This window comes from Phalangium opilio, unplaced genomic scaffold (assembly GCF_054372755.1).
Source record: "Phalangium opilio isolate 3A_F unplaced genomic scaffold, DU_Popi_V2 ptg000118l_1, whole genome shotgun sequence".
In the NCBI taxonomy this organism is placed as follows: domain Eukaryota; kingdom Metazoa; phylum Arthropoda; class Arachnida; order Opiliones; family Phalangiidae; genus Phalangium; species Phalangium opilio.
This window is the reverse complement of record NW_028324211.1, coordinates 823,474-838,505: the sequence shown is the minus strand read 5'-3', so window position 1 is coordinate 838,505 and position 15,032 is coordinate 823,474. Positions and strand designations below refer to the sequence as shown.

Below are 15,032 nucleotides of genomic sequence, written 5' to 3'. Positions count from 1 at the left end.
GCAAAGGAGAAGCCGAGGACGGAGCGAGAGAAAAACACGACCGCACTCGACGAAAACCAAAACGCGACATTACTTCATCGAAAAGTTGGGTCCGGCCTGGATTTGAACCCGGGACCACTCGCACCCAAAGCGAGTATCATTCCCCTAGAACAACGGACCATGTATGTAACTGAAACATGTTCAACTCATAGTCACACCCTGTAATCAGTTGCATTTAAATAGTCACTAGTTTATTTCTGCCAAAAGTTTGGTCCGTCCGGGATTTGAAACCGGGACCACTCGCACCCTAAGCGAGTATTATACCCCTAGACTAACGGACCATGTATGATAATAATAATAATAATAATTTTTATTTCCCAATATATAAATTGGAGGCCTACAAGAAAAGGAGTAACTCCCAGTACAGAGCTTGTTGACCCAGACAAATACAAAAAAAGAAAAAAAAATACACAAATTAAATTAAAACAAAGAAAATTATGAAAACCAATAGTTATGTAAAACCATAGTTAAATTGATGAAATCGAGGAGGAATAAAAATAATTATAATATACAATCGTCATTTAAAAATTTTTGATACAATTTAAATTTAAAACAGGCTAGCGTATTACTACACCTTATGTCAATTGGGAGAGAATTCCAATCCCTAACGACACGAAAAAAATATGAATGAAAAAGTGCATCACATCTAGCTTTACCAATGGCAAATGTCAAAATTTCATGCCTTTCATTAATAATGACATAATCTAGTAAAGGAAAGGTATAATGACAGTAGATTACCCGGTATAAAAAGACGAGACTAGAAAACTGTCTTAGTGCATACATAGGTAAAAAATTCAGTGTCTTTAAACGATCACCATATTGTACTCTATTGCAATTTTGCACATTATTAAACCATGACTGGTTCAATTGATAAGAAGTAAAATGTCTCAAAACCCGTTCAACACTGTCAATATCCTTTCGTAAATGAGGAGACCATACCACAGACCCATATTCCAAAACAGGAATTACCAGAGCCTTAAACGCTATAATAGCTGCTTTTGAACGACCAAAAGTTCTATTAATTAAACCAGTCAAGCGCCTAACTTTAGAGGTAATATATAAGACATGGTCAGCCCATTTTAAATCACTTGAAATAAAAATCCCAAGTAACTTACATTTAAAGACCCGAGGCAAGATTTGATTAGATACACAATAATCAACATTAAATACATTGCGACGTCTAGTTAAAATGATATATGAACATTTCGATACATTTAGAGACAAGAGATTTCCAATTCCCCAGTCAACGATTATATTTATATCTCTCTGAAGTAACACAGTGTCCGACATAGAGCGCACACCTCGAGAGAGGAAGGAATCATCAGCGTATTGCCAAAGGTTAGTATCAGGGGAAATACCAAGGTGAAGATCATGGGCGTACAGAATAAACAGTAAAGGACCCAATATTGATCCCTGGGGTACGCCAGAGGTAACAGGTTGATAACCCGAAAACTCACCTTGAAAGACAGCTCTCTGTTCACGATTCCTTAAGAAATCAGCAACACAAGCTAGGATAGGACCGCGAATACCCACACCATAAAGCTTAAAAATGAGGCGATCATGAGGAACAGAGTCAAAGGCTTTTTTCCAGTCAAAAATTATTACATGTACATCAGATGGTACACGTAAGTCCAACAAAGAAGCCCATGAATGGAAAGCCTGGACTAACTGCGTTACGCAACTGAAACCCTTTCTAAAACCAAACTGCTTTTCAGGGAGCACGCCAGGCTTAATACATTTAGAATTAATGAAATCAGATACAATTGATTCCATAATTTTACAGAAAACAGAGGATAAGGATATAGGACGGTAGGACGCCATATCAGATCTGTCTAAGGAAGAACCCTTATATAGAGGGACAACATTAACCCTTTTCCAAGCAGCCGGAAGTCTGCCTACTTTCAACGAGTAATTTAAAAGGTCAGACAGAGGATACGACACACTATCACGACAAAGCTGTAAGATTTTTGGGGTTATACCATCTGGACCAGGGGAAGAGTTACCTTTCAGGTTATTGATAGCGGTGATAACCAAAGATGGAGTAAACAATAAGTTTAGGTCATCATCGACTGGTAGCAGAAGATCATACAAAATGTCAGCTGGGTTAGGAATTGGGCCAGATTTACAGAAACAAGAACAAAAGTACTCATTGAATTTAGTAGCAATGATAGCACAATCAGTAATGCTCTCCCCATTGTTCTTTCGATTTGAGGGCGACAAATTTCCAAAATGTTTTAGGCTCAGAACTTAAATTATTAGAGAGTTGTCTAACATGATTCGCATAAGAAGTACGAGATAATTCCTTAATTTTTTTTTGTCAGACGCCTGAATCTAGCTCTATTAAACTCGGTGAAATTGGATTTGAGTTTTTTATATAGTGTTTTTTTTTGACATTGGCTAAATGAATTATCGAACCCGTTATCCAAGGATTTGATTTTCGCTTAGGGCGTGACGTAATCTTAGGAATACTATCATCAAGACAGGCAGAAAACTTAACTTGTTAGCTCACACAAGCTTAGACCTAAGCTTGTTTTTTAACCACTACGAAAATTGGACCAAGTAGAAATAACTGTGCTAACATCATAGACTGATTCTTATCCATGCTAAAATTTCGCAGATTGGAATGGTTTTTAAAATTTGAAATTAAACATACTTAAACTTAAATTTAATCAACAAAAATTGGAAAGCGGAAAATCTAAATACCAGGCTTTCGTTTAAAACTGTTTTCAAGTCAAACAAACGAATAGTTATTGCATTACGGCTTCCTCAAAAAGGTTAATTGTAAAATATTTTCCCATGTTATTTCTATGGAAAAGTTTCGAGTTTTTCGTTTATATTTATTGAATTGAAAACCACTTTAAAAACTTTAATTTTTATAAAATAAACTATTAAATGGATCTCTTTGAAATTTTAACCATATAGTGAGGGCCCGAATTGTAGTTCTGTGGAGTTTTTTAAAAACAGTTAATACGATACAAAAAAAAGTTATATCCAATCAAAAACTGTTCCTTATACATTAAAACCTGTATGAAGTTTGGTTTCCCAACTTGTTTCTTTTAGCTCAAGGACCATTTCCATAACGTTTGTTCATTGGTGGAATACCCAGAATTTACACCAAGTTCTACCGAAAAATATCAAACACGTTCTGTCAAACTGAACGGCAATTCCGTCATGCAATTGGCGTGAAATATTTCGGTCGAACTTCCTTGCACCGTATTCCGTTCTGATTTTTCCGCCCAGTAAGATCTAAGGTTTAAGCAATCGAAACTTTAATTACCGATATTGTAACCCTCAATATAATATTTGAACGAAAGGGAATATCTTCCCGAGGGCCATAAAATAAATTAAGGACAACATACAGTTTAATCCAATTTCAACAACAATTTTATTTCAGTAAACTGATATAGGGATAAACCCGTAACCGAACTGGTATAGAAAAGTCGATCCGTCTTAGGAGAAATCATAAACCGAACTGATTAGCAAAACTAAATTATCCTAGATCACATGTGTGGAAGGGGGAGTGGCTTCTGACATGGAGGCTAGATATGCCCTGCCAGAACAAAGGAGTGGAAGCTCCAAGAATTCTGGCAGCCATGTTACAATATGCTAGCTATTTTTCCTAATATTGAACCATCATTACCAATGCCATTATTGCAGCTTTTCGACTGTTTTAACTGAGATTTTATCCCTGACTTTAAATTAAGGGCCATTTTCAATCAACGTTTTACAAGCTCTTTGCTTTTGACGCGCTTTCGAACACAAATGAAAATCGAAATCGAAAAGCCGCAACACGGATCGTTTTCAAACAAGCATCAAATTAATAAAATTGACTAAAGATGGCGTAACTCAATTACTTTCACTTTGAGCGGTTGAAACTTAAAGAAAATGAGAAACAAATATCTAAACTCTTTTAGATATCCGCTTCTTGAACTGAATTTGAAGGTTGTTTGAAACCATCTACAATTTGTGTTTCCACTTTTGACTGAACATTACATTTGACGCAAAGACTTATTTTCTTATCAAAAAGTCTTGATTGAAAACGGGCCTTTAGAAATAAACATTTTAACTTCATGGCGTCGTAACGCTGTCGAGTTTCGTTTTCTCAAATGTGCATGCAAAACAAAGTGGACTCTAAGATGACTTTAATAACACTCCGTGATTGCTTCTCGCGTAATAGTGTCGAAACACTATTAAGGCTCTGTTTTGGACAGGCTAATGATGACAGTAAAATGAGCGTGCGGAAGTAATTGGACTCTTCGGTCGATTCCGGCGGTAATACTCGTTTTGACTTCTCCTGGTGAGGACACGCTGTAGATTCGATCATTTTGTGTCTCTAAATCGAAGCATAAATTTGCTGTTGGACAAGGTGCTTATATTTGCTTAATAAATGGAAGAAGACGTCTATAACGTAAGCGTAGCCAGTTACTTTAAAAAGGTAAGTTATCAAAATCTGAAAACGTTTTAGTTGTGAATATTGTACAGATAGTGTTCTTTGTGACGTTAACTTGACGCTGTAAGATTGTCGAAATAGTGCATCGGAGATTTTTGAGTTTGAAGAAATTGAGATTCCGCGTTCCAGACTATAGTTGTGAACTTTATGATAGCTTATTAAATTTAATCCTCTTATTTAAATGAAATTAAAATTTTTAAAATAAGATTTAATTGTATAATAAATTTTAATTTCCTAGCCGCTTTGGGATTTACCTAAATACTCAGTTTACAGAATGATTTATTACGTATTTGAAAATAATAAACATCTCCGGTAAAGTATGCCAGATGACCGCGTTACCCAAGAGCAAATGGAAGTGGAGTACAATTCTCAGCTGTTAACAATTGCCTCGAATACGCGTCTAAGCAAAAACAAATTTAATCTTGTCCGTACACTCTAAGAAAATACCGTAAAATTTACGGAAGCAAAACGATACAGAAAAACGCTACTAACAGGAATTAAATTCACCGCTTTAACGTATTTAACTCTATGATTAAATGATATTAATTATTATTGAATAGTTGACATTAAATTAATGGTTTGTTGCTTATGAAATTTAAGGTTACGTCTTCTCCAAAATAAACAGTTATCAGGCACTCATTATTTATAATGGCTGTGATGCTGTTATTTATTATGGTTGTCGTTGGCCCTTCAATCGGTTGTTGCAATCGGTTTTTAGCTGCGTAAGATATTTCAGATTATGATCTGTGAGTGTGTATGTTTGTGGTTTGTGTGTGGAGGCTGGATAGACGAAAAGGCCTATTTAGAAAGGCGTGGTAGGAACTTAAAGTACCCCAACTTTTGGGTAATCTCGAATATTACCTAAGCGAGTTTGATAACGCGAATTGATTGGCGTCGTCGTGAGCGGACGTATTTCTGTGAGCTCTCGTTAGGAACGCTAACCCTTGGTCTTAACCCTAAAGTAAACGCGGTCCAGGCTTTGGATCTTAGCTTTATTTTAAGTTTTATTTATTTATTTTATCTTAATTTTGACTAATTATTATTTAACTTTAAATAATTCATTTTAACTATGCCTAAACATTGTTGTGCGGATTGCAAATTTAACGGAGGAAGCCAGAGACACGGGGCTATGATACACTGCTGTATGTGTAATGTGTGGTTTCATTTGACTTGTTTGAACATTATGGACGAGGTAGCATTTTGGATGTGTGTGGGGTGTGTGTCAACCCTAGTTAAGCTAAAACATTTCGCTGATGAGTTTTCTCAAGCCAAAGCATCTATTGATGAAAATCTATACATTTACGCGGAGCAAATATCAACTTTGTCTTCAAGACTTGAAATACAGCAAACAAGTATCGACGGCCTTAAAGAACATAAAGATGAAGTCGATACCGAATCAATTAGTAGCCAACTTAACATACTGGACAAGAGCTTGTCCACTTGTTCGCAATGACAATATATTAGTAAGACCAAACATTAGCAACCCTTTTCAGACTCAGACTTTTCCAAAAAAAACCATATACTGATCTATCCATAAATCAAAGACCCAACACCAACAAGGATGTTGGTGTGGCACAATCTAGTCAGCCACAAACTCATAAAGGCTTGCACCCACACGACTTGTAGGTAGAATGCCAGAAAGTAAAACTGAAAACTCACGTTTTAAAGGGGTATTGTCTCAAAATTATTACTTTGTCGGTAACTGTTCTCGATCAGCAACCAGTGAAACAAAATTGGGAAAATTGAGTGTTTCTCACCAAAAAGTCGTATTCATTTTATTGATTCCAAAACCATCCTTAGCAAACTTGATTTTCGATGAAATTTGTATTATATTGAAATTTGGTCAAAGTTCTTAGTTTGGTACTCCCGCTTGGTTTTGCTCTTGGTGATGTAAAAGTCGCTTTCCTAATTGAGTTTATATTTTAAGGTACATACACTTGTATGAGACTAATGAAGAAGAAATCATGAAGGTTTGTCACTACCAATAAAACATTTTAGCCCTAAGTGCCCCACCCTTGGTTTCATTGTGCGCTATTCAAGTTGCCAAGCAAGCCTAATCCAGATAAGAGAGGAAAATTTGTAAATTTGCGCATCTCCCGCTGTCTTTAACTTCCGGCAAATCTCGCTAGGAGAATACGTAACCAGAGCGCGCTATTGATGTCAAAATTGCAACAAGCAACGCCTTGACAAAAAAAACTTAAGTCCACCGACTGCACTCTGGGCCAGTTTTCGTCCGTCACTGGGAACACGAGTGCAACACTCGCCCAGAGTCGCGTTTTCCACTGACCTCGAAAACTGCCAGAGAATTGCTCTTTCTTGCCCTGAAAAATTCGACCAAGCGACGGTGCTTGAGTGTTTTTACGTTCTTTTATACTAGTTCGGTTTCTTTCACTTTTAACTAATTATAATGGCTGGTTCTTTCGAGTGTTAATTAAGAATGAGAAAACACAACCACGATGTTCGGGTGCCATATTTGTTCTAAGGTTTATTGTAGTCTGCTAGCGACCCCTAGCGATGAGTAATACGAAACAATTTGACGCGCCAAGTTTAAATAAGTCAAATACGTAACAAGTGTGCCGTAGTAGCGTGTTAGATCGTGTTCCACTGACGAAACGTTCTCCGCCAAAACTCTAGTAGGTGAAATCTTCTCAACCTGCAGAGAGCACGATAGTTTTCTTGACAAGGCCTATTTAAAATGGATGGTCGAGCTTTGCTTGGAAATTCTGAGTAACAAGGCGATCCAAGGGCTCGTAATAGTAGCCACATCGTACGAGTGAATAGCCCCTCTATACCTTACCCTAATGAGTGGATAACCCCTCTATACCTTACCCTAATGAGTGGATAACCCCTCTATACCTTACCCTAATGAGTGTATAACCCCTGAGCCTTACCCTAATGAGTGAATAGCGCTATCTTTTACAATGCTTAAATAATTTACCGTGCATAAAACCGGAGTGAAAAGCTCCTCGATGCCCTTCCCTAAACGGTGATAGAATTATTACCCGTATAAATTTACTTATGCCGTAATTGTAATATTCCGGCGAATCGAAGAACAGATAAATTTAGTGATTATCCCCTCGATGAGTTTACAACATAGACTTGTGCCGATGCACACTTATCGCTTCTTATAAATTTCTAACATTACGTACTTAACGCTCAATTAATACAGGTACAGAAAGTTTTAGTTTATGACACAGACTTATGCCGACCCATAATTTTCGCATTTTATAAGTTTCTAACATGAACTTATGGCCAGAAGCGTTTGAAAGAGAAAGAATTCGGTAAAACACCCAATAATTGTAATATCCCGGTGCCTTAAGACCATTCTAAAAAGAACGTCAGTAAATACTTGCTTTTGCTTTCAAAATTTCTCTCGATTTCTTTGAATGCTGAAAGAGGGGAGCTGTCAAACTCTTATAATCGACGGGTGAGAGGAACTTTTAAGGGAGAGTATATGGCTTAACCTAACTATCATAATTTCCTTTCTTTTAAAATACATAATCGAAAAATATCACCTCACCACAATTCTCTCCCATTCACTCTCCCTTCAATGACGATCGAAAAATTTTATACTGTCTAAGGCAGTTCTCTTTCACGACGCCCACACCACCACCACCACCAACAGGCCAGGTCAAACTAAGACCCACATCGTGGATGTTCATCATACGATGTGGTTAAAAATGGTCGAGAATAGATTTCAGGCAACATGAAAATCGTTTAAAAGCAAGGCGTTATTTTTCATTAACCTTTTTCATTTCACTGTATAATTTTAAAGCGAATGAGTTCAACTTGTTTCAACCCTTCATGCTCCCAATAAGGCCTAACTACATACAAACTGTTTTTCACATATACGCATTTCCAGAAAGTGGACCTTTTTGCAGCGCCAATGAGTTACGAATATGCAATGCGAAGTAGTAAGTTGTCTACATTGACGGTGCCATTCACGTACGCCCATCGAAGATTACTGTCTGCCAAAAATGTGACGTTCAACGCTGCTCCAGTCGGAGCCTTCGAAGATTTAAAAACTATTTCCATTGGTGTAAGTATAGAGAGTACGACGTAATTAACCGTAATTTTACAAATTTTACAATGGTAATTTACCGGTAAATTACCACGGTAATAAGCCTGTTATAATATAAAATACCATAAATTACGGTTATTTTTGTTATTCCATAATTTTAATCGTTAACTTACAGGTAATTTTGCTAGGTGTGGTTATGTAAGCGGACCTAGCTTTGCACTGATGATCTGTACGTGTGTTTGTTTGTGTGTTTGTGGCCGGGGTACGCCAGGAACAAGTGTGGCTAGATACCGATTAAGCAAAGAATTTCGATAAAAAAATTACATTGGGGCTTTTGTTTTGCGTTTGCAGCAGTTTAACTGACTTCGGACGGACGTAAAACTAATTAGTCGGGACCCTTGCTCCGGCTCTTGGGAGTATTGGTTAACAACGATGACATCGCGGTAACCCTCCAATTTGGTTTAATTTGATGGACAGCTGTAGCGAAGCCCATTTGTTGAAAGCGTTTCAAATTAAAATATTTTCTCTTTACTCCGGTGTTTGGGGTTAACGCGGGGAGGGGGATAAAATGCGGTCAAGGTAGCTAGAGTGAAAGATTCATTCTTAGGCGGAAAGGGCACTATTTGTAAAGGCTGGGTTGCTATTTACGATCCGCGAGTGTGTATGTTTGTGGTTTGTGTGTGGAATTTGGATACGCAAAAAGACCTTTTTAGCTAGGCGTGGTAAGACCTTAATGTACACCAAACGAATATTACCTAGTCTTATCAGACTTTGGTCTTTGGGTTTAACATGATTACACCGCGATATTGAAATCATTCCCTTATGTTAGCTATGATCAAACGTAACGTAACGATTAGAGTTACGAAATGTCAAACTACTCCAACCAATCAGATTTAGTCGTCGACCAAGGAGTTACAATACTGGGCAAACATTTTCCTTCACTTACAAATTATCTGCTGTTCGTGTAAAGCTGTAGAATGTATATCTTTAAGTATGTGAAGCGTGTCCAAGAACTCTGTTGTTAGTGCCGGTGATGTTAAGGTTAATCCCTTTGCTTCAGAGCCATCTATTTATTTGCAAAGTAATTCTTAATGGTTGCTTCTCTGAAAACGCTTTTTCAGATTTGGAGCGGATTGCTTTGCGTCATGGGAGTCTTAACGATGGTTGACATCATTCACAAGCGAGTCAAGGGAATGCCAGGATCAATGATGTCCTTCGCTGCTCAAAAACTCTTTCTTTATTTCGGAGCCATTTTGGGAAAAGGTAGAGTCTACAGAGTCGAACAATTTATCGGGTCGGGCCGGGTCGGGCTTTTCAAATTTTTGAAATTAAGGGGCAGTTACAAAATTTTAAAGCGCGCGCTCTGATTCCTATTTCAAGCAGAGCCGCGGTGGTCTAGTGTGACGTCACACAAGCAAGTTGTTGGAGAGAGAAAAATTTCCAAAGGGAGCATGAGCACCCCCCTTGCCTGTCTCGCACCGTCGCACGCGTAAACACTAAACACTAAAAACGAAATATGCCGCATAAATCTAGCAATTTTGCACGCCATCTATGATGGACGCGCAAAGTTAAAAATACATCCAATCAAATAAGAAAAAACCCTAGAGGTGGGCATTTTCTATTCATTTTCCAAAAATTAGAGGAAAACGATTTTTTATAAACAAAGTTGTGGATATAATAAAATTTAGCAGGCAAGTTCTGAGAACAACTTTCGAGCATCGATAAAGATAAGATGACGTTGACAATGGAGAGATAATGCCGAGTTCTAAAATATCCGTCCTTAATACTTTAAAGCCAGTATTCCACGCGGAATAGCTAAGATAGTGAAATAAAAAATTTTCGAATTTCCCTGAAGTGTGAATGCGGTCCAGAAATTTCGAACACTTTTTCTTCGATTTGCTAACTTGGGTGCAACAATGCACACAGACACACCCACACGTCCATTACAGTAAATGGTTTTATCCAGTGGCTTTCAACCACTCAGTCTTTTTCAATTGGTTTGTGTCGGTGCAGGCTTCGACATTCCTTCGTCACTGGCGATTCGCTTCAGCGTTGGAGTTTACCTCTTGATAGTAGTGGTCTTCGTCAATTTGTTCAACAGAGTTTTGAAAGCCAATTTCTCGTCTCAGAAAAAGGAAAACATTAACGGAATTCCGGATTTATTGAGAGTACCCGACGTCAACGTTTACATTCCTCCGACTATATACCACAATGTTAAACAATCGGTGAAGATTTTTGAACAATTTAATCTCATTTCCAAAGTCCATTAATAAAATTTCAATCCTATCAGACTGACGATGACATGAAAACTCTCTTGCATCAGCGAGCAAAAGGCTTGGAAGCGGGAGACTTACCGTCAGGAAAGCAAATATGGTTTGGAGATTTACCGATTTTACAGATTGGCTTGTTACTGCACTTCGATGAGCCAAAGCTGAAACTATTGCATCTTCATCTTGGTTCGGCCAAGTACTTGGAACAACCGCTAGTGCTCCCAGTAGAAAATGCAACAATGAATCCTAAAGCTCTGAAGTACATCAACCAAAGGTTCGTTAACTTTCTTAATGCAAGAACAGTCTAGGTTTAGGTGTTTCTCTTTCGCACATTGACGATGATCTTTATCATATCAAACGTAGCTACTTGAGTCTTCTTCAATAATGCCGCACCTCAACTGGCGTTCGCGCGTGCATTGACTAATAACGCTGGAAAGTTGCTAATTATTATAGAACTATTTTTGAAAAAAAAACTCTTTCCACAGTAAGTATAAATTGTGGTCCACGGGCCCCTATACTCAATACTTTAGTTTCCATTAAATGATTAATATATACCCAAGGAGATTTTTATATCTTTAAAACGTTATTCTCAATTCTAAATAACATGGAGGGTCGGATCACTCTCGCATTTCACCGTAACCAATTTACGCGTTGCGTGTCCAGTGAGACGTTTTTAAAAGATAAATGCGTAAACTTTAGGGCTCACGGGAACAATTACCTTTTCTTTCCATTATGGAGTTTATAAAAATTGAGAAGCCATCTGCTAAGGTTTTATATTACTTTGAAATTTTGCTCGAGCACAAAATCGCGAATTCAAGAGCCGCGTATCGCGTTATTTTACTCGCGTATTTTAATCGGGGTAATTATCGTCAACTCTTCACAATGTCACTTGAAATCTTTGGGGAATATTATATTCGAGACCTTTCCAAAATTGTATCTAACTATCAAATAAAGTCAGCATTAATCACGCGGACAAATTTTACAACCTGATTTAAGTTACTAATTTGAAACATTAAAGTATCTCACTCATACATGATTGCAGATTGCGATCTTTCTTGGAAACCAGCCAAATCACAGCATTTCACCGCATGTTCGAGAGGGACTTTCACATCGAGTTGGAACCTCAACATTCGACGGCTGAGAAAGAAGTACACGTACTCGGGTTCAAGGACATTGAAGCCAAGTTCCGATTGTGGGCGGCAATGCTTGGAGTCGCTTCTTTCGTCTTCACCGTCGAGCTACTGACAAGATTCCAGTTTCGAGAACAACTGCACATCACTAGGATCAAACGAGGATTGTTGGGAATGTAAACCCTCGCAACGGAACTTTAAATCGGAAACAGATTTAAAACGATTCCGATCCGAACAAACACATGGCTAAGAGTCGGTTCAGACTAGTATTTATTTGCACAAAGCATAGGTATCTTCATGGTTAAATCACGCATCAAAATTGTACACCACCCGTAAGCGAAGATTACAAATCTTAAGACATGGAGCGAGGCCGCATTCGACCGAATTCAATTTAGCACACACAATAGCAGACGACGGTAACCGCGAACTAGCACAAAGCCTACTTTTAGGGAGTGAATAAGCCAAATATAGCTAAGTCGATTCAACGGCCAATCATGGTGAAACTCTGATGCCTCGCGACTTCTGACCACTTTCAAACTTTCCCCTCATCCACTTTTGGTGATACTAAGCTAGGGCCTACCTCATTTATTGTCGTTTGCGGATGAAACCAAGTTTATTTAAATAAGTGACGCTTGGAAATCACCATAAGCTAGCGTAACTATAATGGCGTGTAAATAGCTAACGCGATCTTAGACAAATACTCAATTAACCAAAGTACTAGTTGAAACAAAATAGACGTTTTTACAATAATTGTAACCGTAAACAAATTCTGTCAGCGAAAGAAACTAGGCCAAGTCTTTTTCTAAATTTTTAAAAATAAGCATGGCCTAGTGATTGTGCGTTCCAATTAGGGAATCCAAAGTTAATAGAATATACTACTAAAATTACTTAGAATATTGGAAGTACTAATATTTTTGTAAAACCGCAATGACACTTAAATCGAATATACGCGTATGCATTTGTTAACGAGATATATAAATTATTACATGGATATTTATTGATGTATTCAAAGAAATAAATGGAAAATAAATAATTACTAAATGTATTTGTGGGAAAATAAATAATTACTAAATGTATTTGTGGGAAAATAAATAATTACTAAATGTATTTGTGGGAAAATAAATAATTACTAAATGTATTTGTGGGAAAATAAATAATTACTAAATGTATTTGTGGGAAATTAAATAATTACTAAATGTTTTTGTGGGAAAATAAATAATTACTAAATGTATTTGTGGTAAAATAAATAAATACTAAATGTATTTGAGGGAAAATAAATAATTACTAAATTAATAATTAGTAACGATATGACGTCAAGGATAGGTATTACAATGGACTTGCCTGAGTGTGTGTCTGTTACCGCTTTCACAGTTGGCAAATCGGAGCAAACGTGTTCGCAATTTCCGGCCCGCGTTCGCATTACACAGAAATTCCGAAAACTTTACTTCATTGCTATCCATTACACCTTCATCTGCTGACTAACGGCCAATTCTTTCACTCAATACCCTCAGTATTTATTGGCTTGTAACAGCAAACCATGCACTAGTCTTTTGCGTATATAACATACACACAAATCTATCCTTATTGGCTGCTAACAAGCACTATCTACTGGTCTTTCGTCTATACCATATGCAACATTGGCTGCTAACAACCACTATCTACTGGTCTTTCGTCTATACCATATGCAACATTGGCTTCTAACACCACCATCTACTTGTCTTTCGTCTATACCACATAGACACAAATCTGTAACATTGGCTTCTACAACACCATCATCGTTAAGCTTAAGATGTAAGAGAGTATGCAGCCAGTATACGGTAATTCAAGATGGCGGCCACTCAAGGGGGAGGAGCCGGGTTTTCCCGATCTCTTCTTTTTACCTGTCAATATTTGATTGAATAGGCTTACTTTGATATGCTTATAACAATGTAGGAATAAATTTATAAAGACCATAATATAAAGTGAAAATTATTATTGACAAATTTACTCTAATCGTATTAAAACTATTTGCAATTAACATACACAAAAATGTCTTATTATTTATTAATTATTTTCGGTCCTTCGGGATCTGGTAAAACAGTTTTATGTAAAAGAATAATAGAAAATAAGGATAAAATGTTTCAACCTAAAGTTGATTTAGTTGTTTGGCATTATAGTATATATCAGAATGGTTACGATGAATTAAAAGAAATGGGTGTAATTATGCGTCAAGGTTTACCCGACGTCACTATATACGATGGTACTCAAACAACATTGATCGTATTAGATGATCTCATGTTAGAAAATAAAAATAATATTTTATCCGAAATTTTTACTAAACAATCGCATCATAGGAAATTATTCGTAATTACACAAGTTAGTTCCACAGTTCGCTACATGGTGGCGTTCGCAATGAAATCTGGTACTATTTTATGCTTCGCGCCGATTGGCCAGATTCAAATTTTAAGGGTGGTAGGGGAATCACTGGACGACTTGTATGGCTCAAGGCTACGGCTACCCACTTCCCCTATTTTCTTCTGGTAATTACCCTTTTACAAAATATATTTGAAAAAACTTGAGAACAGCTTCCTTAAACGCTCATTACATGATTCTTATTAGAGATGGGCCGATACCGATACCATATCGGTATCGGTACCGATATTTGGCTTTAACCGATATATCGGTATCGGTTAAAAATGAACCGATATTTCTACCCGATATTTTTTGAAGAAAATAAATACTTATGTTGAGAGTAGATGACGCCATAAGACCTAAACTCTGAGACAGCACAGTTTTTCATCTATTTTTGGATAACGTAACTAGTGTCTATAATGGGTTTTTCGTATGATAAGCCAGTTTTATAGTTTCAAGTACCGAAATTGGATCGAGAATCATCTATAGAGATGGGCCGATACCGATACCATATCGGTATCGGTTTGATATCGGTTTAATGGAAGGATCGGGTAAAATATCGGTATCGGTACTATCGGTTTCTCAAGTATCGGATCATATCGGTATCGGTTTAAACTGGTATCGGCCCATCTCTAATTCTTATGAAAACCGTAAGAGATCTTATGCAATTAGTAGCCCTTTCTAAACAATTGGCACCTAACAACTCTAAATTTATAGTAGAATGTTATTTG

General features: G+C 37.1%; 1 long non-coding RNA gene and 1 other non-coding gene across 2 annotated transcripts; one reads left to right on the top strand and one right to left on the bottom strand.

Annotated features, from left to right (window-relative positions):
* Positions 1–248: 248 nt before the first annotated feature.
* On the bottom strand, positions 249–320 carry TRNAP-AGG (transfer RNA proline (anticodon AGG)). The gene has a single exon. It is a non-coding gene; the product is annotated as a tRNA-Pro (tRNA).
* Positions 321–10,591: 10,271 nt separating this feature from the next.
* Positions 10,592–11,196, top strand: LOC149622739 (uncharacterized). Its single transcript, XR_016374952.1, has 2 exons — positions 10,592–10,735; positions 10,801–11,196. It is a non-coding gene; the product is annotated as an uncharacterized LOC149622739 (long non-coding RNA).
* Positions 11,197–15,032: the final 3,836 nt, after the last annotated feature.